Genomic DNA, 26,983 nt, shown 5'->3' on the forward strand with positions numbered 1-26,983 from the left:
AAGAGTCCTGGGGGGGGGGGACAAGAATTTTAAATTCTCCATGTCGTCTAAATCGGTCCTGGGGCCCATCCAGCCTCCTATTGAATGGGTACCGGAGGTTCTTTCCCCTGAGATAAAACGGCCGGGGAGCGAAGCTGACCATTCACCACGAACTAGTGCCGAAGTCCTGAAGACATGGATCTATACATCCACTTCCACATACGTCTTGACGGGGGGGGGGAAGGTAAACATATCCCTGTAACAGGCCTCGGAGGCCCATAGGGTTGTGAGACGTTGAGGGTCCCACATTATCTAGACAATCGGCTCAAAGATGGTGGTAAGGTTGTCAGCCTTACGCGCCGGCCGCCCTTCACTCCCCAAGAAAATTCCTGGTGCTCACATCTGTTAGAGGCTTAGTCGATCCCAGGGCCATAGTGCGGCTTGAAGGGTTAGGTCAATTAAAAAAAATTCTAGTGACCTCATCGGGACTTAAACCCGCGACATTTTGGCTCGTAGCATACTGCCTCAAACAACTACCTTAGCTTAATTAATTAAGTACAGGGGCAACTTTGATTTTGCCTTTACTTTTCCAGCTTTCGGGTTTACTGCGATACCAGAATTCCTTTCGTGGTCTAATATATTGAAGCCCAGTATTAGTCTCGAAGAATGGTTTGTGCTGCTTCTAATTTCTGGGGCTCCTTTCTGTTTAAATTGCGGATTTCATTAGGATCAGTAAATTTCACTCTTGGCGTGATATTATGAAACCGTAGTTTTCTACCAGTTGACTTTTGTGCCGATATTTCTTTTATTTTTATCTTTCATTGCCTTGTATCTTTGTAAATATATGTCCAACGAACGTTTCCCTTAACCTTCTGAAGTTATCACCTTTTGGATTGGCACTTATTTTGGAACTATCCGAATTAGCGAATAAATTATCATATAATAACCGTTTTCTGATGATCACAGAACCTGTCGGAAACGCGAACGTGAAATGTTAAGACGCGTTTAATTTTTAATTTATAATTTACAAGAAAAATCTTGAAATTAAATTTAATTACGGAAAATAATGACAGAACGTATACTTACCCTGCAAAACACCAGAAGGTAAAGAAACAAAATTAGAAGAATTAGTAGTAACAATAAAGTTTCGGAAATTCGGAACGTAGATTTGTAATAAGAAGGGAATGTTGTGAGTTGATGCATAGTAAGTGTTTGAATTGAACTTACTGAGACATATCGAAATTCAAGAAAAAATAAAATTCTTTTCATGTTTGTGGAATGTTCGTGTGATCATGATGAAAAAATATGGACAGAAATATATAGTATAAAGGAAGTGTATTTGATGAAGAATTACACATAGAAATAATTACATATTTTATTGTAGAACGATGAGTATTTTATAGGGATTTCATTTTTCATATCATTCATTGCAGTGATATTTTAATTTCTCTTATTGTAACTCTTCATTTACTCATGGAGCTGAGCCCTTCTGGAGGAGCCGCTAATTGTGCAGCTACTCAAGCACTTCCCAGCATTTTATGGACCCCGAAGGTTCATTACCGTGTTCACAAGAGCCCTTCACTAATCCCTATCCTGAGCCAGATCAATCGAATCCACACCGTCCCATCCTATCTCTCTAAGATTTACTTTAATATTGTCCTCCCACCTATGTTTTGGCCTTCCCAGTGGTCAATTTCCTTCTGGCTTTCCCACCGATATCCTATATGCATTCAGCTTCTCCCCCGTTCGTGCTACATGCCATGCCCCCCCCATCCTCCTTGACTTGGTCATTATAATTATACTTGGAAAAGAGTACAAGTTATGAAGCTCCTCATTATGCAGTTTTCATGTTATAACTATTAATATTTTTAATTAATTACGGAAATCGTTACACCCTTGATATGTATGCTACATGCTTAACATATATTTCGACTAGGGAAAGGAAAGGACGGAACTCTTACCAGATCTCTAAGCGCTTATCGAAGAAATGTTTTATTTCCTTTTTCTTGTATCAAACTTCTGTAATTTTTGGAGTATGGTCATTCCCCTGGAGTATGATACAGATAGGAAAGAAGCTGACGACTTGCATTAATGGGAACACATTCATCCAGGAAACCATCCATCCCTGAGTTCCTCTACCTCTGGCAGTTTTATTTAAAAAGAAAAGGGAATAGAAAGAAGAAATACAGAAGTTGTTTGAAACTCTGAAAATTTTCTGGACCCCTTGGCGATCTACTATCGCGTTTCTTCAATTCCCACTCACGCATCGAACTTCGCTGGACATATAAATTGAAAGAAAGATGTGAAAAATTTGACAGAGGTTAACTTTTTTTCTTCTCCCCATTTTATTTATATCGTATTTCTTTATGGGCCCTCTTTTTTTTAAATGCACAAAACTTATTTCAAGAAGCACTGTCTGTGATACAGTCTGTTCACAATGATCGGAGGGAAAAAAGCAGGAATATAAACCACAAGAGTGCCGACGTGTTTTGATGATTTGGCACGCGACAATTGTGATCCGCCCGCTTCACTGGCCTCGTATTGATCTGAGAGACATAACTCTGCACCTTCACTCTCCTGTTCCCCAGCATACAAACTGCTCACTTATCTAAGCCTCCTTCACATAGCCTCACGCTTGTTGTAGCCTGGATTCCACATCCTAGCAGATTTACAGTTTTACCCGATGCTTTGTATCGTGTCACTTTAATGGAACATTTTACTCTTTCGTTTTTATGCACTGGTTTGCGAGACAAAATGGTGTACCGATTTGAGTTTTACGAGTTGTATTTTTGCACAAAGTGTTCACTTCATTTCGATTATGGTCTTGGGACATCTGAGGTCCTTGCCAGGAAATTGACACTAAAATGTAACGTAGAATTCATTGAACAAGTTTTGTGCAAAATAATTTGTACACTATATGAGTGAATTAAGATTACTTCCAATCGAAAGTTTGTCTCCCATCTTTAAATGTTCAAGCACTTTAAACCTTGAAGGAAACATTGCGCCCTTTTTAAATCTAAAGAAATAGGCCGCGCCATAGCTCAAGCGGTTAGTCGCTGCCTTCCCAACGAGGCGACCCGGGTTCGATCCCGGGTCTGGTAAAGTGGGATTTGTGGTGAACAAAATGCGGTGGGCGTGTGTTCTCCGAGTACTTAGGTTTCCCCTGCCAATCTTCATTCCACCAAATTCTCCATAATCATTATCATCATCATCATCATCATCATCATCACCCGGAGCAGGTACAATAGGCCAATCAGGTTCGGCCGTGCCGAGTGGACCCAGCTGGACTCCACCCCCCACTAAGCGAATTAAAAAGTCTAAAGAAATATTATCTGGATTGACCCACGAGAACAACTTCCATTTACATTATTATAACATTTGCACCTCCTTCCACAAATATCAATATTTTCAATGAAATTTTGGTTCGATACTTGTCACACTATAACGAATATAAGCTGTTATGGATTGCTCGCTATCGTTATTAATGTATTTGATAGAAATTTCATTTAGGCAGTCATAAGAACTTGGGAACAAAACGCCTTCAAGCACAACATTCTTAAAAAAACTAATGCGTAACCTGAATGGAAAACCCATGCATTTTTTGTATGACCCGATACAGGAAGTTGAACCCGAAACACACGAGGAGAAGACTGAATCTAATGTGTGCATTATGCAGGAACACATAGTTATTTAATGACGGTTGAATCTGCAGTTTGAGGGGATATAAGAAGCTTAAACTTGATGGCGTGTTTTGAAGTTGTTAATGGTTTTGATTTTTTGTTCAAAACGAATTTTTGTTCAAAAAAAAAAAAAGAACACCAGAATTCGAGAGTAAATATTTTTAGTGTATGTGCAGAAATACGACAATAATTACCCAGCTCTCATTTTATTTCAAAAGTGAAGATGTTTATAAATTTTCTAAGCGAAGATAGAACCATTCCTTAAAGCAATTTGAACTTCATTATATAGTAACATCTTACAACTGGAGAATAAACGTACAAATGTTTCATTCGTCGCACCTAAAAATTGCCAATAAAGAGAAGAGCATTGTCTGGAAAAATGAAATGTGGTTTGAGCTTAGAATTTGTACTTTTTCTAAGTGTTCCCACATTTCTGCCCAGTGTCTTGGCAACCAGGCATTCTCTTTGTCCGTCTTGAATCCTTCTTGCATCTTGTGTATAGAGAAATTTTGTGTCTGTAGTTAGTTTATATTTATCCCTAATGTGGTAAACTGTTTTGCGTGTCATTCCCTGTTCCTGCATTATGTCAGAAAATAATCTTTAAAATGCAGCATTTTGAGATAAAAGCTGAAGTCAGGCAATGCTCTTGCTTATGCAGCTCGACTTCTAATTTTACATAATCTATTTTGTTTACATGTTTTAATGTATTTAACCAGATTAGCATTCGTAAGTCCTTATGAACTCATCGGTCAACACCAAAAATCAAGCAACAAATATCATAGAACAGGAGAATACCACAGCATTGGAATTGAACTCTAGCCTAGATACAAACAGGAGTACCGATCCTTGTTTTAAACAAGACCTCAATTTTAACATTTATTTTAATTTAAGCAATTTTTACCACAACATAAGCAGAAAGTTTCGTTTTCTTTCTAATGAGAGTATTCATAGTCGCATTCTTAATAAATTGCAGATTCGCTGTTCCTAAAGCCTGCGTCGCAATAAGAGAACTTCGTGACCCTTTAATATGGTGGTATTGCCATTGTACTCTCTTGAATTTGTCGTGTCGTCCTCTCGGTTGTGTTCAGTTCTGGTAATTAAAATGTAGCAAGATGTCACACTCATGGAGCTGAGCCCTTCTTGAGAAGCTGCTAATTGTGTAGCTACTCAAGATCTTCTCAACATTTTATGGAACACGAAGGTTCATTACCGTGTTCACAAGAGCCCTCCACTGGTCCCTATCCTAAGTCAGAACAACCTAATCCAAACCATCCCATCCTATCTCTGTAAGACACATTTTAATATTGTCCACCCACCAACGTCTTGGTCTTCTTTCTTGCTTTCCCACCAATATCCTATACACATTCCTCTCCCCCCACTCGTGCTACATTTTGTGCCCATCTCACCCTTGTCTTGATCATTCCAATTATATTTACATATTAATTTAAATATCAAAATAATTTTCTTCCTTTTATTTCCCAGAAAGGACATCCAAAATGAATGTTGTATATGTGAAGGTAAAAAGAAATGTTCCTGTGCTTAATTAAGCACCTCGTCATGAAGGCGTATGCAGAAATGGAAGTACCGTTCCACCCATTTATATTTCCAAAACTCTATGGAAATGAGTGGTAAAGTTGAAACAACAGTTTCTTTATTTACTTTATTCCCCGGCGAAAAAAGGTTCCTACTCCTATTGAGTAGGAGACTCGCTGGGCCCCAAAGCCAGTCTGGACACGTTGGAGTATATTGCCCATGCCGGCAATTAAACTCCGATTTTCAGTATGTCTGGCTATTATACTGAGATATCCCGGCTACATCTGCAAATGGACTATTTATAATTAACGGGAATTTTTCACGTTTGGGAACGGTCTGTTTCAACTGAAAGACGTGGCAACATATTTCACACATACGAGTATATATACGAGGGCTATTCGAACGTGAATTCCGTTTATTTTAGGCAATTAATGTAGGAGTGAGGGAGAGCTTGCACATGCGAGGTAGCGTCACATGGTTCAGTGTCTTGTAAACCATAATATAACTGGACAGCTAGTGTTTGTTCTTGTCTTTACAGAGTCAGTTTTGATGTGCCCTGCGATTGTTAATCCGCCAGTTGTGAAATTTGTGCTATGACTTGTTTTCTTCACGCTAAAAATGTGAGTGCTGCGGAAAACCATCCTGAATTATGCGCGATTTACAAAATATAAGTGAAGGAACTACGAAACAAGGGTGTGGAATATTCAAAGATGGACGAAAAATGCTCACGATGAGTAGCGGAGTGGTCGGCCGGCCATCTGTAGTGAGTGATGATCTTCAGAATGTTAGCTAAAAAAAATATTAAAGGCTGCTTTCTTACAGTTTCAGAACTTTCGTGTGAATTTCCACAAGTTTCACGAGATTACCACAGTTATTCTAAGCTATGAGAAGATTTGTGCAAAATGATTTCCGAAAATGCTCACGGGTACGCACAAAACATAGAAAATGGCTTCAGTTTTTGTAGAATTTTTAGAGTTATACCATAAAGATGACAATGAATTTATCAATCACATCGTACGAGTAACAGGTGATAAAGCTAGGGTTTCAGTTGTGAATATTTAAACCAAGGAGCAGATAAAGCAGATAAAACAAACTGAAAAAAGTTTAAGTAAATGTTCTCTGCCTGCCAGAAAGCTGATGGCCACTCTTTTCAGCAAATGGAAAGGGATGCTGATGGTGGAATCCATCCAACATGGGACCACAGTAACATCATAAATGTATTCCGAAACAGTAAAAAAGTGCGTAGGGCCATTCAAAATAGGAGTGGAATGCTGACATACGGTGTAATGCTCCTCCATCACAATGCGTGTCCGCATACAGCTACTGGCATTTGAGCAGTTCTGGAACTTTTCAACTGGGAGTTGTTTGACTACACTCCTTACAGCCCTGATCTCTCTCCGAGCGTATCTACCTGAAGAACTGGTTGGGATCACAGCGCTTCAACAATAATGAGGAATTGCTGGAAGGTGTCAGAATGTGACTGAGCTCACAGGCGGCAAACATCTTTAACCTAGGCCTACAAAATCTTATTCCGCGATGCGATAAGTCCTCAATTCCGGCGGTAGCTTCAGTATGTATGTATTTTTATAAAGTAAATTTCTTCTCGTTGTTTATTTTATTAACAACTCATCGGAGATTACGAGTACTTTCGGAATATAACTCTTATATTCCTGACAGTATAAAATAATGGTATAGTTGAGACATACATGCGAAGTAATTAAATTGATTGTATTAAACTTCAGATTAAAAACAATATAAACAGTAAAATGTGTCAATATTATTCAATTTTGTAATTTAAATGAATAAATAATTTGAATATGCTGACCCCTATGTTCTTTCAGTTCCAGATATACTAGAATTTGTCTGAAGTCTATCACGGTTTTCATCAAATTAATACGTAGCCTCATGTATCAGGGACTTACATGCCTACTCGTCCTGGATTCCGTCAGTTATATTGTTTTTTGTATTCAACTCTGTCTTCACGGATAGGAGTTTGATTAACCATAATTCTGTCGGCCAAACGAGGGAAAGCTTGACAGACTAACATGCATGCATTCATGCAGCGAATCGGCTTAGTTGAAGACAATGGACCCATCGCTGAGATTTTCGAATGAACTGTTACTGTCTGTGAACAGTTAGTGTTACTTTCATTTGCAGGAACACGAAATCTTACTTTGTGTGTACTTTTGAATAGCAGTAGAGAAAACCACGTAGTTGCTATTACCATTGTAAAAATTTATTTAAAAATTCGATGTAATAATAAATAATGATCAAAGAAGTATAAAGGGTTGTTATAACATTTCCAGTTCATTTACACTTTTGACAAAATCCACTTTACCAACAACTTAACGGTGTTTGTGCTGAGTTTAACGCAGAATACTTGAAAGACCCTTGGTAGGGCAGAGAGACTGCTTAGAACTTGATGTAATAACTTCATAACACTTTAATATCCCCGAGACCATAGAGATTTTTCTTATAAAAGAAGGCTTTGTTTCTCTTCAGCTACTTCAATGTAGTGCATAAAGTCTGTTCGAGGGAACAGACAGGCTTCATCTCCCTTTTATTTTTCAACAGATGTGAAATTCTTAAACAGATTTTCATGAGTAGTGTACTCGTAGCGGTGGTTATGAAGAGTACTATCTTCTGGGGGATAACGCCATCTAATCCGTTTAAAGTCAACCTACCTTTCGGACGAACATATCGCCTCCATCATCAGGACCTAAGAATGAGCCGAGCAAGATACCAGCGTGAAAGCAGGTAGCAAGCAGAACACGTTCCTGTGAAACGTCGGTTGACTTTAACCAGACAGCATGGCGTTATATCGCGGAAGATAATATTCTTCAAATTTTCATATTATGTTACAAATTCTCTGCTCAATAAAAAGCAAACTCAAGTTTAAAACGCTTCCATTGTTTAATAATTCTAACCTATGAACCTTTAAGACATTCAGCCTCTGTGAGAATCGAATTGGGCTGTGTAAATATTATAGTTTGTGTCACTGAAACAATATTATCTACGTCCATGTTTCTCCTATTAAAATGTGAACCATGCCATATTTGGAGCCGGAATAGCTGAGTCGATTTAGTGACTGACTACGGTCTGGACGGCTGAGGGGTCGGAGTTTGAGTCCCGGTAGGGGAAAAATTTTTCTCCTCTCCTCACCGTCCAGACCGGATCACCCAGCCTCCTATCCAAAGGTTACCGGAGGTCCTTAACCCTGGAGCAAAGAGGCGGGACCGTGAAGCTAACCACTCATTTCCCACCAGTGCCGAGTGCAAGAATATGTGGATCTGTACTTTTACTCCCCAAATACATCTTATGGCGTGGAATTAAATTAGTTAAGCATAGGGACAATTTTACCTTTTTTTACTTCGCCATATTCAGCAAAAGAATGTAAATGTTTTATTCTGTGCTTCATAAAGAGTTACCCATTTTCTGGGACAATTTCCACAGGATTTAAAAATAATAAATAGATCACCGTATCGATTTTTAATAAGATTTTTTCTAAGCACTGCAGAGGTTCCTAAACGATATCGAATTAAGTCCCTCATGTGTTTTGTTCAGTTTATCTTTTATATACAAATTTATTGAACATGCTAGGCATATTTTATCCGGCAGCTAACCAATTAGGTAATGATTAACGTTATTATAAATTAACAAATAGACGACTGATGTATTTATAAACCTGTAGATCATCCTCGGCTTTATGTCATATTTTAATGCAAGTACTGCCTCTGACTCTACAATTAGGATTATATTTTTAGCCTACTTTCCTTATATCTTATGCGATCATCATGCTGTCTGTGTGTCTGTGTATCCCCCTTATCAACTTTTGAATAGATTAAGCAATCGTTTTGAAACTTGGTATGTATAATATGACACCTAAGTTCATTTTAAGGGGGTACTTCATAAAACGCTCCTATTACTTTTCACGCCTGTGTACAGTAGATTCCAATACCGTTGCTATGCAACAGCTCAGTAATAAACGTTCCCGTGGAAAAATTACAGAGAGAACAATAGAAGAATTGTTGGATGTGTCGTTTTCTATACTTTCTGTGTCTTACGAAAGGAAAGTAGTATATCAATTCTTACCAGAACTTCTTACTTACAGATTGGGTTTGTTCCTTGTAACTGAGCTCCTTGTATTGTTGCTCTTTATTCATTTATGTACCGGCACTGGCCGGCAACACCTACAGTGTCAAGTGACTTACCACATTTACTAAATACTCGTAATATGTTGAGTAGATTGTAAATATACAGGAAATTAAAAAAAAAAAAAAAAAATTCATTTATGCAGATATATGCAGAACTACAACGTATATTCTTTGATTAGTGTATGAACCCCAGATCCAATTTTATTGATATGTTAATATGATCAGTTTCCTAATTTCAACCAGTTTGTAACTTAATAATAAAATACAAATATTGTTCTCTTTGTATGCTTCCAGGTATCTTTTGCAGATGGAATGGCTGTAAATTCAGCCCTAGAATCAGCTGATACGTTTACAAGAACAAAACACCCTAATGGTTCAACAAATAAGCAGTGTGACACATCACGACAGGAGCTCATGCACCACAGGTAAACACATTTTCTGTGATTCAAACGCCATCATCAGGCGTATAGTCGCTTATACTGTCATAAACTAAGATAAACACATAGCAGTCCTTGAGTCTCTTCACAAAAACATTTCAATTCCATTTTTGTGAAATTTTAATTTTCATGTTTTTATCTTCAGTTTCTAATTTTGACTTTTATATCTTTAATTTTAAATATTATTATCTAAACATTTTAAATTTTAAATTTTTGGCCAAATAATATTCAATTTATAAATTTATGTATTTAAATAATTTCAAGATATAATAAGGATTCTTATTTGAAGAATTAGATAAAAATTATTTGCAATTTAGTAGCTGAGGATTGATCATTGCACGCCTGATGATGGCACGGTATAAAGGTCGAAACATGTTGCGTTTGTAAAAACAAATATGTACAAATGTTGATACAGTAGTGTCTTCTTTGTTTTTTAAATACAGAATATTTTTCTGTAGACTGCATACCTTATGTATATTTATATACCGTGTTAAAGTTCTTGTAACGGTGGTCTTGAAGAGTTAAATCTTCTGGGACATATAGTCCGCTGCAAGTCAATAGACGTTTCAGTGGAACATATCGCTTGCATCATCAAGGCTGAAGAGTAAGCCAGGCAAAAAAAAAACCAAGATGAAGCCCCCAGCAAACAGAAATCTACATGGTCTTATATTCCAGAAGGGAGAAATATTCATCTCTAAATTAAATTATGAGAATAAAAGGTCAGAGAGAGACATTGCCTCCCCTCAAAGCAATTTCTTTTTAAACATTGCTCATAGAGACCGTGAAATTGTAACATTTGTCTCTTCCGATATTCCATAAGACACTCATGAATTTGCGTGGTTGAGGAATTCCAGGCTAAGCAGAAAATGTAACAATAACATTTCTACTCTGTATCTTAATGTGTTCAATTGGCCTTGACTAATGCCAGTTTCCAAATGCATTCATCCATTGCTTCATTGTTTTCTTTGCCTTCATCTTGATTCAGTTCCGGTGTTTCACTAGATGCATTCATTCCACTACACTAAGTTTCCTTGTCGTTCATTTGCTTCGAAATTCAGCCTCCTGTGCGCTTGCTCTACTCGAAATTAATAAACCGGGGGTGAACAAAATGCTATCTCCCTTCACGGTCGAAACTGAACTTCAATATACAGTGGAAACGTGCATAAATAATTTTTACTAGTCAATTTCTTCATGAATGAGGACACTGTTAGACTTTATAATCAATTACTAGCCAAAATATTATTGTATTTTACGAAGCTCAAAAGATTACCATCATATTCGCAAGAGCCTATCACCAGACCCCCACCTAAGCCAGATTAATCCTCAAGATTACCGTCTTCTAGGATTGTAGGCCGTGTGGTTTAGTAGTTAATTACAAACACAGCAGAGGGATCTTCACTCCGGATTTCATGGTACATAAAATTGAGACAGTATTTCTCTCTGAAACACTGGTAACTGTCTTATTATTTTTTTATTTATTTCAGCTGCATCTGTGTTTTTACCCGGTGGCAGTGATACTACGATAAGACACAACACACGAATGACACAAATCATTCAAAATAACACACCATTGTCAAACAAAACACAGCACACAAAACTGTACGTACAATAAAGGACACAGTACACACAATGAATACAATGCAAGTACAATTACAGCTACAAGTACAATTACAAATACAAACTAATAAAATATAAGCACACTATACACTAAACAGTAACAGTAATGCAATACGTACTGTCATGAACTGATGCACTTCCCTTCATCCCGCTTCACAACACTTACGTACTTTCCACATCCTCGCCACAAGACCAGAAGCCCTTTACTGTCGGCTATGTGAACCTTGCATCATACTGTTTAAACCTCTCAACAAATTTTAAAACTAATTTTAACATTCAAAATAAAAAATAGGAGGGAAAACGGTAGAGTAGTTAGTCTAGGCCCTATGCTACAAGATAGAATGTTATGGGTTCGTTTCATGATAAGGCCATTGGATTTTTCAATTGACCTAAACCTTCCCGCCGCACTATTTCCTTGTGACCGACTCATTCTCTAATGAAAGTGAGTGCTGTGAATCTTCCTGGAGGTAAAAGGAGGCCGGCGCATATACAAAGTATAATTTTATATCTTTGGTGCATATTAAACCCGGTATTTAACGCTAGGAGAGGAACGTGGATTGAGGGTGTTTGAGGACAGCTGCTGAAAAGAGTATTTGGATCTGGGAAGAGGGAAGTAACCAGAGATTGGAGATAATGATGAAATTCATAATTCCACTCTTCAATAATTCTTATTAGAGTGGCAAACTGCATGAATATGATAAGATATTCTATTCAGAATATCTGAATGAAATAATCTACTTAGAAGGCCTATCTGTAGGTGGCATGTCAGCTATGTTTCTATCCCCCAAGTATGTAGATTATTCCTTTCAGGGTTTCCGACCAAATTTTTTAATATTCCTTCTTTGTTATGTCACACTGAAATATGTTAAAGAGCGCAAGTTATGTTCCTCCCAATTATGAAGTGATTTCCACCCTTCGGTTAATTCTCCCTCCTGAGATCGAAACATTTTTTTTAGTACCCTGGTGTTAAACACCGTGAGTCTATAGCTTTTACTAAGGGCGAAAGACCAGATTTGACGCAAATAAAAACAAGAATTCGAATTATACTCTCTTATCATTAGATTTACCTGGATGTGAAGGATTTCTGAACCGAAACAAGCGAAAGTAAAATTTAATTTTCTGTTCATTTCTCCGTGTATGTAATTTCTATTTGTTACTCTCTTGTCGAATTATTTAAAATATTTTAACATTTCCGCATATACGAAAGGAAATTATTTTAACATGATGAATTTTTTGTCTGCTATTCTTTAAAATATAACTATTAAACATTATTCGCCAGTCTTCATACCTAAGTAAGATTTAGGCTGATTTCACCTTATATCCACACAGATAGAGGAATTGGGTATCACAGACGTAGCTTTATCAAATTCCTTAAGCATTTCTGTCATTTTGTGTTACGAGAGAAGGGCCATGCCCCTCACAGTACGCGGTTGACTTCTGGTTAGTACTATTTCTGAAAATGGAATACAATGAAAGTACAAATACTTTCTTAGTCTTTTATCTTTGTACACGAACAGATTAACCATCCTAGTGTATCCATGATGACTTCTTCGGTTACTGCTAAATGCCCTGCCAGCTATGAGAGACATGGGTAGAATGACTGAGAAATGAATTGGAAACATGGGTACTTTACTTGGGGCTTCTGGAAAAATAGACAAAAACCTCATTAGTCAGTATCGGACCGAGAATATTTTCCGACATCTCTTGTCAGAGAAATACTAATTGATTTTCTATAACTGTAAATTTAACCAGTGTTTTGCATTAAAAATGTACTGCATACAAGTAAGTCAGATGAGTGCTTCTTGATGCTCAGAGATCGGTCTTTTTAGGTCTTATAAGGAGCTATTGATTTAGTAGAGATGAATATTCCTCAAAATTTTTGAAATGCTGAATTACAATATCAGGTTATTAATCTTCTGTTGTATGCAACCTTTAAAAGATCATCATTTTAAAAATTATGCAATCTTGTGAAATTGGCCTTAAATCGACGGAGGAAACACGCGAGAATGTTCATAGAGGATTCTGTTTCAATAAATTGAGTACAATTCTCCCATAACTCTACTTCCCTATATTACGCTCATACTTAAGCGACAGAACTTTTGTAGTTAAAGAAAACAATGAACAATCAAGAAGACTACCAGTCCTCTCAGGCGTACCACAAGGAAGCCTGCTTAGCCCCTTCCTCTACACGCTCTACAGCCACGATCTCCTCACATCCCATAAAACACTAATAGGGACATTTGCCTACGACACGGCTATCTTCGACATTCCATATTTTCTCCAGGGTCTCCGCTTACACTCTGCTTCGGTACAGCGACTTGGTCTTCAGAAATTCATCCTAAAAGTGGTTCACTCATAGCGGAATTTCTCAGATTCAGATATGATGGCCAAACGCGTCAATTAACGATTAAGTCTTGAAGACATAAAATTAAAATATTTTAATATATGCGAGACAGCAACAGAGGCTCTTAAGTCCCAGGATTTGTTAGCTATGTTTGTAAGACTTAAGTCGTCCATTATATGTATACAGTGGCCGTCTTGTAGTGCACTCAGTTTCACCTGTCACTTCACAACATGTTTCGACAACATAGTGCCATTATCAGGTGTCCCAAATTACGTCAGTCTATTGCATTGCTTGCCCTCATATGTTTTTCACAACACCATTTAAAAAGTATTTAAAAAGTCCGTATTTGTCAACTATGATAAATTTACACTCGCTAAAACTTGTTAAGATAATTCATCTTATTTGTCTTAATTAAAACTTGCATGTGGTTCGTTCACTACGGGGTCGTTTTTCTTATTTTCTGTGTAAACCGCGTCTTGTGATGTGTGTTCCCTTCTTAGCTGCGAGTGTTGTAAGTCCCTCATCCAGCTTGTTATAGAAGTTCCGTACATTAGGGATAATAAGAGTATGTGTATTTACGCATTTGCTGACGCACAAACATAGATAAATAATGGACTTGGAAACTACTAGAACAACTAGAAGCTTGAGATAAAATCCCGATATAATCACTGCATATCTCTAAAGAGACTTCCACTAGATAAGAGTATTAGGAAAAAAAGATAAGAAAAAAACACCAAAATAATGGAATTCCAGGCTCTTCTCGAAACAAACTAAAATTAATACATCGGAACTTTTAAATAACAATACATGCGTATATTACTATGATAAAACGCTAATGTTTTGCAAGACTGACTAAGCATCTTTAAAGCTACAGGCCGGAATATTTTAATGGAGTTACCAATGTAACTTTTGTTCAACATTTGGAACATCTCCACATATAAGCCATCTGTTAAAAGTATACTGAAAATATAAAACATAATAAAAATTCCGTATTTATATTGTAATTGAATTTAATGAATTATTAACATATACTCCTAATTTCGACAGACAGAACCCAATAGTGTTCCACTGTAGAAAAGAAATATTTCACGGTAACTCACGTAGATTTATCACATATCTTGAATTGGAAAACAAGAAATTCAAATAGAACACTCACTGGTAAATACCTGACAGGGTCTTTAGTTAAAACGTATTCAAGGAAAGTGGACAGTAATATTAAAACGTTCTTAAGGAGTTGATTATGATGATGTTAACTGTAATGAACTAGCTTAGCATCGAGTTCGAGACCTGCTTTAGAGTGAGCGACATATATTTATATATTTTATACAGGTGCTCCTCAGGCATGCGAATTATTTTGTCGATAAAAATTAGTGCATTATGATGTTACGAATAATTGTTCCAGGTTAGATTACTAACTTTAATGCAAGTTGTTACGTAATTTGATTAGAAACACCACATTTTACCCTAGATTTATCAGTACGTAGTGTGAATATTTCACTCTGCAAACGTCTTGCACCAGAACGAATATTATAATAATCATAAATTACGTATGTGGTTCTATATATCGAAACTCAACATGTAAATTATGATATCAACTTTTATAATATATATTGCGCCTGCATTTATTTTAAATATATTAACACCAAACATTCCTTTCTGTTGTCACTAAAATGTAAACGTGGTTTATGATTCCATACAATTTTGTCAAAACTTGTGGACGTTTGTATTACTCCGTAATAAAAGATAACATCAACTGACATAGCTAGTCTTGTGTATCGAATAATTTTCCATAGTTCTAAAATTAGGCTCAGTTAAACATTATTCCAGATCCAATACTTCTGTTTCACATCCCTCTGTCCGCAAGGGATGCAGATCGGTGTCTCTTCAAGGCCGTCATTAAGGCCTTTCTTCTGTACGTCAGTATAATAAAGCAGAAGTTTGTCTTCTTTAATTGCGTAAGATATCAGGTTCTCACGGAAGTGATCATCGAGGTTACCCTCTTTCGTATTGTGGTACCGTGCAGTCTGGTTGAAGTTTACCGACGTTTCGAAAGAACGTATTACCTCCATTTTCATGATAGAAGAGTGAACCAAGCGACAAAGACTTGCTACTTGCTTTTCTTATTCTTCAGCCTTGAAGATGGAGGCAATACGTTCCACTGAAATGACTTCAAACGTTTAGAGCACTACATGGCGTAACGTTCCATATTGTCCGTCTATCTCTGCAGCCTCACAAGGAAAGGCGCAATATCGCATTATTTGGAGCACAGGAGACTGGTCATTCCTGTAGTACACTACTCTTCAACTTACTATATTGATTAGCTTTCAATTTGTTCATTCATTATGCGTAGTTTCCGGTCCATTGCCATGACGTCATAATTAGTTTCCGATGCATTAATTTGCCATGGTTACTGGTATATCCGGGCCTCTGGATGTGTGATCAATTTCTGGTTAGTTTCCTCGATTTCGTAATCAGGAATTCTTCAGCATGGAGATAAATCAATGTTTGCTGATTAAATTCTAATGGAAAGGGTCTCTCTCCCGTTACTAGTGCAACTATTAAAGACCAATGATTTAATCAGGACGTGATACCTCATGCTCCTCAAGCTGAAACTCTCTAAACATCATTATCATTGGCAAAAACAGTACTTTTTAGACTATAGCCATCATTAGAAGATTCTGCTAGGCTTAATCCAGATTTTGCTCCTTTGCGTTTCGCAACAATAATTTTCTAAAGAGCAAGGTCTTCAGCCTTGCGTGCAATCCCTAACCTAAGAACAAGTTCCCCTTGTTTGTGTCCAGCAGTGTGTGGTCTGCCAGGTATATCCCCAGGCACCGGGGTATTTTCGTCGCCTTCACCGGTTAGCAGGGCTAGAGTGGAGACATTTAACCATCCTCCACACGAACAGTTCTCTAAACATAGTCCCAGAAATGTTTCTTATGTACGAGTTGATTCGTTAGTTATGTTAAATTCTTCTAGGTGTCAGTAGAGATCACAATTTGAAGCAGATTATGAAAAGCTACTATCTCAGATATTTGTGCGGTATTGAAATTTCACTTTGACCTCCCCATAGCTCAAGCGGTTAGTCTCTGGCTTCCCACCGCGGCGGCCCGGTTCGATCCCGGATCTGGTCAAGTGGGATTTGTTGTGGACAGAGTGGCGCTGGGGCAGGTTTTCTCTGAGTACTTCGGTTTCCCCTGCCAATATTCATTCCACCAATTGCTCCACAATCACCCTCACCTATGATACTGGTACAATAGGCCAGGAGTGACCGCGGTACAAGGGACTTAGTCTCACACCACTAGCAATAAAAAATGTTTCACTTCTGTCTTTGAATGGACTTAGACCTCGAAATCTCCAGATAATATTGTAACGAGATAGAGTGACTATAGATGGACTTTGGATTGGTAATTGGTTTTACTGAACACTTACAGATCGTATCTACAGGAAACTATAACGCTGTATCCAATTCACACAATTTGTAGTCCACTGCAACGCTTACTAAAATCTTCTCTGTCTGTTGTGTCTTCATCAGTGAACGTTCTCCTACTCCTGTACTCACATTCTCGCAGACTGGCGGCCGTTCCACACCAGCCTCCTATTCTTCTAACTGCGGTCTCTAGACTCTCTCTCGTTGTATAGCCTCGGCACGGACGATACAGAAAACACGCTGTAAATAGTTACTCCATGGGCACGCGGTAGCGTAGCTGGTTGAGGGGCTATGCTACAAGTCGGAAGGTCGCGGGTTAAAGTCTCGATGAGGTCATTGGATTTTTTTAAATTGACCTAATCCTTCCAGCCGCACTATGGCCCTGGGGTTCGCTCAGCCTATAACAGAAATGAGTACCAGGAATTAATGAAATAATTTTCCAAGGGAGTAAAGCGCGGCCGACGCTTAAGGTTGACAACCTTACTGCCATCTTTGAGCCGATTGTCTAGATAATGTGGGACCCTCAACGTCTCACAACCCTATGGGCCTTCATGGCCTGGTACAGGGATAGCTTTACTTTTTTTTATACTTTTTTACTCCATTGTTTCGTGTTACATAGCCGTTGTTACCTAGCAGTTGTTGTTTCTCTGGCTCCATAATTCTTGCTTTGACACAATGTTTACAAATATACACTCCACATTGATTGAAAACCTTGCGTTCTCTTTAAGGGAATGTGGAACTCTTTGTATGAAATTACGCCCAACGGTTCTCTACATTTTCTTATTTTTATTAAATGCCCTTTTGAATATCTGAATTAGCATTCCAGAAATTCGTGCCATCCATTATTTAAGTCTGATACGAGAGATGTTGAATCTTTAATGACGGTTTTGTGATCCCAAAGACTTATATACTGTCGTAACTAAGTTTATATTTTAAACCCTGGGAGAACAAAAATACGCCTTGTCTCGTATCGCTGACAATTTTCACGCACTTCTATCACACTACAGCTCCGGGGGCGAAGAATACCCTCCCCCCTATAATTACACATGTCACATCTCTGCATGCTCTCTTCGAACTAATAAGTAGTTACGGATTTCTCTCAGTAACTACACGTATGTTGCCGACAGCTGTGCACAAAATTCCTTTCACAAATAACAATGTCTACACGTACAAAGCTTCAGGACTGCACTCAGCAAGACAACTACTTCTCGCATTTCAGAATTTCGACAATGTCTATGGGGCTGATATTGAAGACTCAGGTGAATTAACATGCAGTACGATTAAATACTGTTATATTCATAACGAGATCTTCGTAATAATGTCATGTGTCCGGGGTTCCATGACAAATAATTGTGGGTTCTGGATTAGACGAAGCTGTTTTATTGCATAACTCGTTTACAGTTTAATTTATAATCATTCCGAAAGAGCGTCTTCCAGACGATGCGACATGACTAGTCCGTCCTCTTTCACATTTCGTCTTCTGGTTCTTGGCTGAGCTGGTTTCTTCTCTGAACTCAGCTCTGATCCGACCTCCGCTCCGTTCTTCTCTGATCTGACATGTCATAAAGTCAAAGTCAAAGTCATGTTGCAACTGATGGTCAGTTAGTAAGTCTTGGTATCGAACCCAATCTGGGGCTCATGACAGGTTATTTATTACTGTTTGATAGTTACGGTCTTGTTTTTGTGGAGCGCTCTCTCTGAGGAGAGGACTGGTCTGTCTTTTGTATACCCTGCTAGCCCTTACCAGCGCAGTATTTCTCGCGTCCAACTCCCTTGGGACTCGCGACCTTATTATACTGTCTCATATTTGAGACTTCCCTTTTCGTCGCCCCCTACGACTCGCACTTTCTGATTCGTTGTATGTTCCGTTTGGTCTCTTATCTTCTACAGTCGGACGGATAACAAACACCTTCTTCAAAGGTTCCGTTTCCCGTGTTAGCTAGTGTATCTGTAGCTAGTCTATTCGATGCCGAGGGAACATATTTCAGTTTTTACGTAACACTTTGATTTTATTTCTAGCGTATTGGTTGTTGCAAGGACAACGCTTATTGAGCCGTTGCCCGTCATTGGACACTTCTGTATGCACTGTCTCGGAAACGTGTATTAACAAGTCGTTGTCTAGCAATGGACTCCCGCTTTGACTCAAGATATTCTGGCTTTAAGCGGCATGCCACAATAATTTTACTGTCTTCTGGGATGTATTGAGGTGTTTTGCAGACAGATGTCAACGTTTTGAAGGGTCGTAAATCTTCCGCTTTCATGTTAGGGGTGTTTCTTAAAATGGAGACAGTGCATTCCTCCAAAATTTTGGTACCTATCTGACAAACTACGTGACGTCATATGGCAGAAGAAGAATCGTCCTACATTCCTGAGAAATGGTTACCTCTCTGCGAGGTAACCACAAGACAACTAATATGCAGATATGGTCACATTGCTCACCTTCTGACCACGGTTCTGCTTTTTATTCCATCAAAGTTGAAGTATGATTTATGTTGCCATTCCATCTTCACACCAGATTCTCAATTCGTGTGTGACACGTCCGTTTGGTATGAACGTTATAATTACCTGTTTTCAGAGTGTAAAAACTTTAATGCGTAAAAGTCTTACTTTCTTCCAGAAATGTGAAGAAATGCAGTATGCTTCAAAGATCTTCTAAGAAGCCTTTCCGTTTACCGAATTTGTATTTCTGCTATGGCACCCACAAATATTTTGTTTTGACTGTCTGTCCTTTGTGTGTATGTTCCCTTCTTGTTCTTTTCTGTCAAAAGGGCCCATACTTGCCACTCTGTATGAAAAGTAAATATAATAGAGTAAGATCATAAAACCAACTGCTTTTCAACTGAGTTTGCTATTAATTTGTTTATAACTAATTCCATTTTTTTTTAATTTCCTAAACTCCGTCGCCTGTAGTCCACAAGCGAATTATACCGACCGAGCAACAGTCTTTGTCGACGAAGTTAGTACCAACATTAGCGGATAGAGGTGCCGCGTGGTCAGCTCAACGGATCCCCACGGCCATTAATCTCGTTTTTCTAGACCGGAGCCGCTATTTCCTTGAAATAGCTCCTCACGAGGCCGAGTGGACCCCGTTCCAGGTCCACTACTTCTCAGAAAATCTGGTAGCGCCGAGAATCAAACCCGAGACCTCAGGATCTCTAGCCAGAAACTCTGACCACTAGACCAAGAACTTTTTATTAATAAAGAATGGTTAATAAAATCTTTTTTTCAAAGGATATAAATAGGTAAAATTTGTTGATATTTTGCTGGACATAAAGTTGTTTAAGTCTTTATATGAAGATGCTGATTAGTAACAGATACAGAAACAAAACAACAGATACATTAAGCGGATGAGTACAACAGAGAACTAAGGGAAGATCTTAATATTTTGGCCAGCGCGTGTTTCGCAATGCGTTGTCCAGTAGAGACAATTGCCTCGTCTCCCTATACGCTCAATCAAGTTCACATCTCGGCTGAACGCTACACTTCCACCCTGATAGAGTATTATCCGAAGTAACCCCTTGCTTCTCTAGTCTCTTCCAACATCCGGGGTTATAGTTTCATCAAAGTCTGAAGCCGATCCCTGTGTCACCTCAGGGGATTGTCCATCTCACATTCTCCTTCATCAGCATTTCCTACCGTACAGAGCGGCAAGTTGAACTTAGGAAACAACGGAGGAAGCCAACAGAACCAACTTTCCGAGGACGATGACGGAATTATATAAACCTCGGTACAAAAAGCAAATTTCCGCTGTTAACAAAAGAAGCTGCTGAAGAAATGCTTAATGGTAAATTTATTACAGCTGTGCACTTGATTGTAAGATGGCTTCGTCTTGTATTGTGAACTAAAGATGGAAGGAGTGAGAGAGCAATCTAAAAGCAATTTTCATGACATTCTACTAAAGGAAGGGGGAGAAAAGAAGCATTTTAATACACCTTTTGTGAAAACAGCCTTACACAGAAATTTTAGCAAACAGTTTGCTGAGCGTGTTCAATTGACAAACTGTCTGACGCCGAATCCTTCTTTAGAAACTGATTGTCAATAAGACAATAAACAATTTCTCACATTTTAAGCATCCTTTCGTTTATCACCGTGTTGACAAAAATTGGGCACTGGAGGCTATCCTGAGCCAGAAACATCCAATCTACTACAACCTCACATTTTACTTCAGGTTCAGTTCAATATTCATCTGGGCAAAGGTCTTCGAAGGTATCTCTTCCCTTCTGGCTTTCGACTAAATTGTAGGTGTATGGGGAAGTGGATTTATATATCATGCAAGCTTGAACTCAGCATTTACTTTTATTTATAAAAGAGTTTTAAAAATAATTAAACATATGTATATTATATTATTCGGAATGTTGTAGTCCTTTCAATTCTGGCTGGATGTAGAAAGGGAATTTGACGTTAGGTGCAATCAACCCACATTATTGTCTACAAAATTCATATTCTATATTTTCATTCAGTGCACTTGAATACGAACTTAATGCCGGTTATTTCTTTGGGGCCTCAGTCACTGTCTCTGACATAACAAAACCAAAGATATATAGGAAAATTAAGTTACCTTGTAAATAACATTTTATTTTGCTCGAAATTAAGCTTTCGTGTGATCCCGAAACGGGACACGCAGTATGGTAGTTGGTTGAGGCCAGTGTTACAAGCCGGAAGGTCACCGGTTCGTATCCCGATTAGGTGGATTTTTTCAATTGACCTAATCCTTCCAGCCGCACTGTGACCATGTGGTCGACTCTAAAAAAATGAGTACCAGGAATCTTCCTGGGGTGTAAAGGGCGGCCTGCGCCTAAGGTTGATATACTTACCGCCATCTGTGAGCCGATTATCTAGAGAAAATGTGGGTGCTTCGACGTCTCACAACTCTATGGGTCTTGACGGCCTGTTACAGGAATAGAAAGAAAAGATTCGAAACCCATATATAATCTGTACGTAGAACGAAGAGAATTTTAATATAAAACAGGGAATACTTAGCCTTAAATACTTAATCAACATTCTCTTCACAAAATCTAATCTATTCGTGATTACTAAGCCATCTCAAATTTTTAATACGTTGTGGTTCATAATTTAGTAATGGTTTCCGACATAACCCAATGCCGTCGTGCCCTCTGAATTGAAACATAATGATAAATAAGCTGTACAATAAGTACGCGGTTTATCTTGCGTAAACACGACGGGAAATTATTGCACTACCGCTGACTTAATTCTCAGAGTATTGCTAGTCATTCAATGCGTGGATTACTCAAAATTTTCCTAAGCAATATTGAGTAATTCGTGAAGGCACAATATCCCTTGCTACTGGCATTCCCGGGATAGGTTATTCGGCATATTCAGAGTCAGTCTCCGTAGCCGATTTTTTTTACTTGGTACTACAGCCCCAGTGGGCCTACGCCTACCTCCATGAAGTCCGTTCACTTCGGTTTTTCTAGATCTTACACATTCGGTAGGACTTCTTGGGCGGGTGATCAGCTCGTCGCAAGGCCTCTATCTGTAGACAAACACAGAAAAACGCACGCAAACATCCATGCCCTGAGTGGGATTCGAACCCACGATCCCGGCTTGCGAGGGAGCGAAGACATAAAGGATCATAGGATTCTCAGAGGTCGAGGCTTCCACATTTTCTAGACAATCGGTTCACAGTCAGCCTTAGGCTCTGGCCACCCTTTATCCCCCAGGAAGATTCCTGTCACTCATTTCTGCTAGAGGCTGAGTCGGCCACAGCCATAGTGTGGCTGGAAGAATTAGGTAAATTGAAAATATCCAGTGAACTCATGTGGACTCTAACCCGTCATCATCCTGTTTATAGCATCGTGCCTCAACCAACTACGCTACCGTGTACCAAGTAGTATATATTGTAAAATATTGTGTGACCTGAAACTTCGGAATTCTCGAAACTTGCGTGCGTTTAATAAATTGTGCAAAGAAGTGGCAATGCACCACTTTCTTCCTAACCTTGCGTTGTTCTATATGATTCTTCACTATGTGATCATGCTTTACTTTGTCTTCAAGATATTTCTAAAAATTCTTGAAGTTAGTCTCATACCACAAGTTGTGAGAGGTGCCTACAAGAAGATGACTCAGCCACACACATCTTATGTGATTGTGAGGCTATAGCTTACCGCCACCTGTCATTTCTTCACGGAGCCAAGTGACTTTTATGACGTCCCCGTAAACAAAGTCCTACATTTCATTCGAAGTGTAGAATTAATAAAGGGTTTATCCAAAAGAAAGCACAATAGACCATTGAAGGTCTCAGTGCTAGGGCCATTTTTATGGCTCACCCCTCATACTCAAGCCAGATATAAAATCTTTTCGTAAGCTTATTCATCATTATGTTTCGAGGTTAAATTTGAGGAAGAAACTAGTGAAATGCTACATTTGGAGCATAGCTCTGTATGGGGCTGAAACATGGACACTTAGGGCAGTAGATCAGAAACATCTGGAAAGTTTCGAAATGTGGTGTTGGAGAAGAATGGAGAAGATCAGTTGGACCGATTATGTGAGAAATGAAGAAGTGTTAATTAGAGTCAGTGAGCAGAGGAATATCCTACATGAAATAAGAAAACGGAAGGCTAATTGGATTGGTCATGTTTTACGCAGAAACTGCCTTCTAAAAGAAGCTATCGAAGGAAAGATAGATGGGCGGATAGAAGTGACAAGAAGACGAGGAAGAAGACGTAAGAAGATGCTCGATGACTTTGGGCACAGAAGAGGATACTGTCATTTGAAGGAGAAAGCTCTAGATCGCATTAAGTGGAGGAATTGTTTTGAAAGAGACTGTGGACCTGTCGTCTTGACAGATTACTGATGATGATGATGATGATGATGATGTTTCGAGGTATGTTATGCCTGTAGTATAAAAGATAGGAGTTACTGGGTGCAATGGCTATTTCCAACATGCTAACATAATGACTGTCTCCTATCCCTAGACCCTGGATTACATTATATTCCAAAAAGAACGTTCGATCCCTTTCTTTCGGAAACATAGTCTCTAAGAAGATATTCTGCTGTAGGTTCAGTCAGAAATGTCGTAATTATTCCCCATCATATTAATTCTTTTTAGAGCAGAAAGGAAAAGTAAAGAAGGAAGAAGACAGACATTGCATGTAGAGAACAGGAGAACAACGAAGAGGAGATACGACAATAGCCTCATGCCTGTTGTTCTCAGTTCTTACATCTTCCGGATGGCACGACAGCTCAATGCATTGTACTCCGAAGCATTTGCCCCAGCACATGACGAAATTGCATTTAGGGTTTGCACCATCTTGTTCAGTGATAAATCATTCAATGTCTTTCATTGTTTCTGTCATTTCTTACATCCTTTATATATATACACACACACACAAGTTTGTTGTAAGCGCGAAGTCTATCGTTCGCATTAAGCAACTTCAGGTTACCACACCAACACATTTTTTAGCTTTAACACTTTTCATGAACGTAAGTTTTGTAGTAAGTCATTAACTAGCGAGCAGTCTTCTAATTCATTTACTGTATAATGTCTGTTCTGTGAGTAGGTATAATACTGTGAAGTGTTACTCAACGACAATTCGCTGTTACGATTTGTCGCTGCGGGAACTCCACAGTTTCCACGTATTCGTTGCCGTGGAAGTGTCCGTTCCGATTGTAGCGGTTGTCGCGGTGAAGGACGTAAGGTAACGCGTCACAATAATTTGTTGTGGATGTGTGAAGAATGCTATATAAAGGAGACGGTTTACGTTTGAATACTTGTGTGTGTTATTCGTGGGAGATGGCGTTAAACGTCGACTTGGACATATTTTTCCATAAGATTAGAAAGTAATCCTGAAGAAAGTAAGAGAAATGAATAAAGCAGAACCTTAGACAACACAATAAACGTTGATTTTTCAGTTAAATTCTCTGTTGATGTTACACTAGTTACAATATATGTAACATGTAAATACGAGTACATATTATAGTTTTCATAACAATGATGAACACGTTTAAAGTGTCTTGTATTGATATTCGTGTAGGACTGGTAATGAAGCTGTTATATTGTAGTATTTTCATTAATACATTGATGAATTCCCTCAGTATCCATAATAGGAATTTGTATGGATCAGTCAGCACTACTAGATAAACAGTGATGGAACAGAATATATTCCATTGTATATAGGCATATAAGGCGAATGAAAGAAAATAGGAACAAGGAGAGAAATCTCTGTGAAGAAGGTAGAATGATTGAAATCAAAGGAAAGGAAGTAAGAGGGGCATCGAGTGGAAGAGAAACAGAGATTCAGAAAGGAAATGCATTGGGGTGAAAGTAAACGGAGCAGGAATACTGCAATATCATTTCGCAAAAATGTAACAGAAATATAATGAAAGGTACGTCATAAAGTTACAATAATCTCCCGAGTAATGTCTCAGTTTCTTATTTTCAACATCACGATTTGGATTTTTGTTTAGTGTCCCCTTATGGTATCGTTTTCATGAGGGGTGGACTCTAAATTTTAAAAATAGAATTCCATTAGTTTATTCCCATAGGCCTATGTTCTCTTGTGAATATGATCACCTGACAGCCTACTCGTATATTTCATAAGTTTATTATTCTGTGCATTAGTTTCAGTGGTGCATATTTGTTTTAGGTTACGTGAAACCGTTATCAGTACCTGGTTTCTATTCGGAAGAATGGAATGATTCTTAACACCTAATGATTCATAAGGGATTTAGAAGGGAGCTCTCGTTGCCTCATCGAGGTACTATCCAGACATTCACCCGGAAATACTGAGTAAAACCACGAAAATCCTCAGTTATAATAGCAGATGTTCGGCTGAGCTTCTAACCGAGAACCTCGCCAATATAGGTATAAAGCTTCACAGCTATGCCAACCCTCTCGGTTCATAGGTATGAAAGGTTGACATGTTTTCTTACAGATTCTTGAAACTCTTCTGCGTTAATAACCATATAAGTTGACACACCAATACTTACATTTGTGTATGTGCTTTGTTTTCTTCGTAATATTTGGTCTAAAACACAGCAACAAACGATAATTTCCATATATTAGTAGTGTGACGCATAGACCCGTTGACAAATACTGACTCTGTAAAGAGAGGTCGCTGCTAGGCAACGCCCGCAACACACACGCACGCAATAATAGAAGAACGTTGTTTTCAATGTGGTCCGCACCGCGACCGTTACTATGCAATGGCGAGGTAAACTTGCCTATACAACAATAGAGGGGTTGTGTTTTCAGCGTAACCCATGCCACTTATGGAGTTACATTAATTGAGAGTTCAGGTATGGAGTGTTAACCAACGAGTAACAGCGTGGCCATGGAAGCTGAAGAATCTCCATTGTTAAGAATAGTTAGCAGGAAAAGTCTAGTGAAAGCGGTAGAAGATGAGCCATTGTTGAGAGCTGTTACAAAATAACGATTAGTAAAAGCAGACTGAGAAGAGTTTATATGTGATATATGGAATATGTAGTTCAGTGAGACTGGTATAGTTCTGTGTTAAATCCGTTGCCAGGAAACGACTGGTGGAGACTGTAATAGACAAAGGACAGTAGTCTGTGCGTGTCAGTGATCTGTAAAGTGTAGCTCCTGGTGGTGTGTATGAGTGGTCAATAAGTCCATTCAGCAATCCACATCCCCTCCATAATCATTCTAAATCGTGGCGGTATGAATATAGAGAAAGAGTACAATGCATACTATCATGGTGTATGTTGAAAAATGTTATGATTCATTACTCAAATTTCTATCGAACTCCAAGGAGCAGAATTCTCCTCGAGAAACTGCCATTCACTCAGATATTCACTGAATTCTCCGCCTTTTATTCAGCCCGACAGTT

The 26,983-nt window shown here is 38.5% G+C and overlaps 1 protein-coding gene across 3 annotated transcripts in view; it reads left to right on the top strand.

The window, feature by feature from the left end:
* LOC111873411 overlaps positions 1–26,983 on the top strand; it is a 650,279-nt gene that overhangs the window by 426,589 nt on the left and 196,707 nt on the right. For all 3 annotated transcript variants that reach the window (XM_033755081.1, XM_023868098.2, XM_023868099.2), the window contains exon 2: positions 9,641–9,771. The gene's annotated coding sequence lies outside the window, so the exon portion shown is untranslated. The remainder of the gene's footprint in view (positions 1–9,640; positions 9,772–26,983) is intronic.

This window comes from Cryptotermes secundus, unplaced genomic scaffold (assembly GCF_002891405.2).
Source record: "Cryptotermes secundus unplaced genomic scaffold, Csec_1.0 scaffold22, whole genome shotgun sequence".
NCBI classification, from domain to species: domain Eukaryota; kingdom Metazoa; phylum Arthropoda; class Insecta; order Blattodea; family Kalotermitidae; genus Cryptotermes; species Cryptotermes secundus.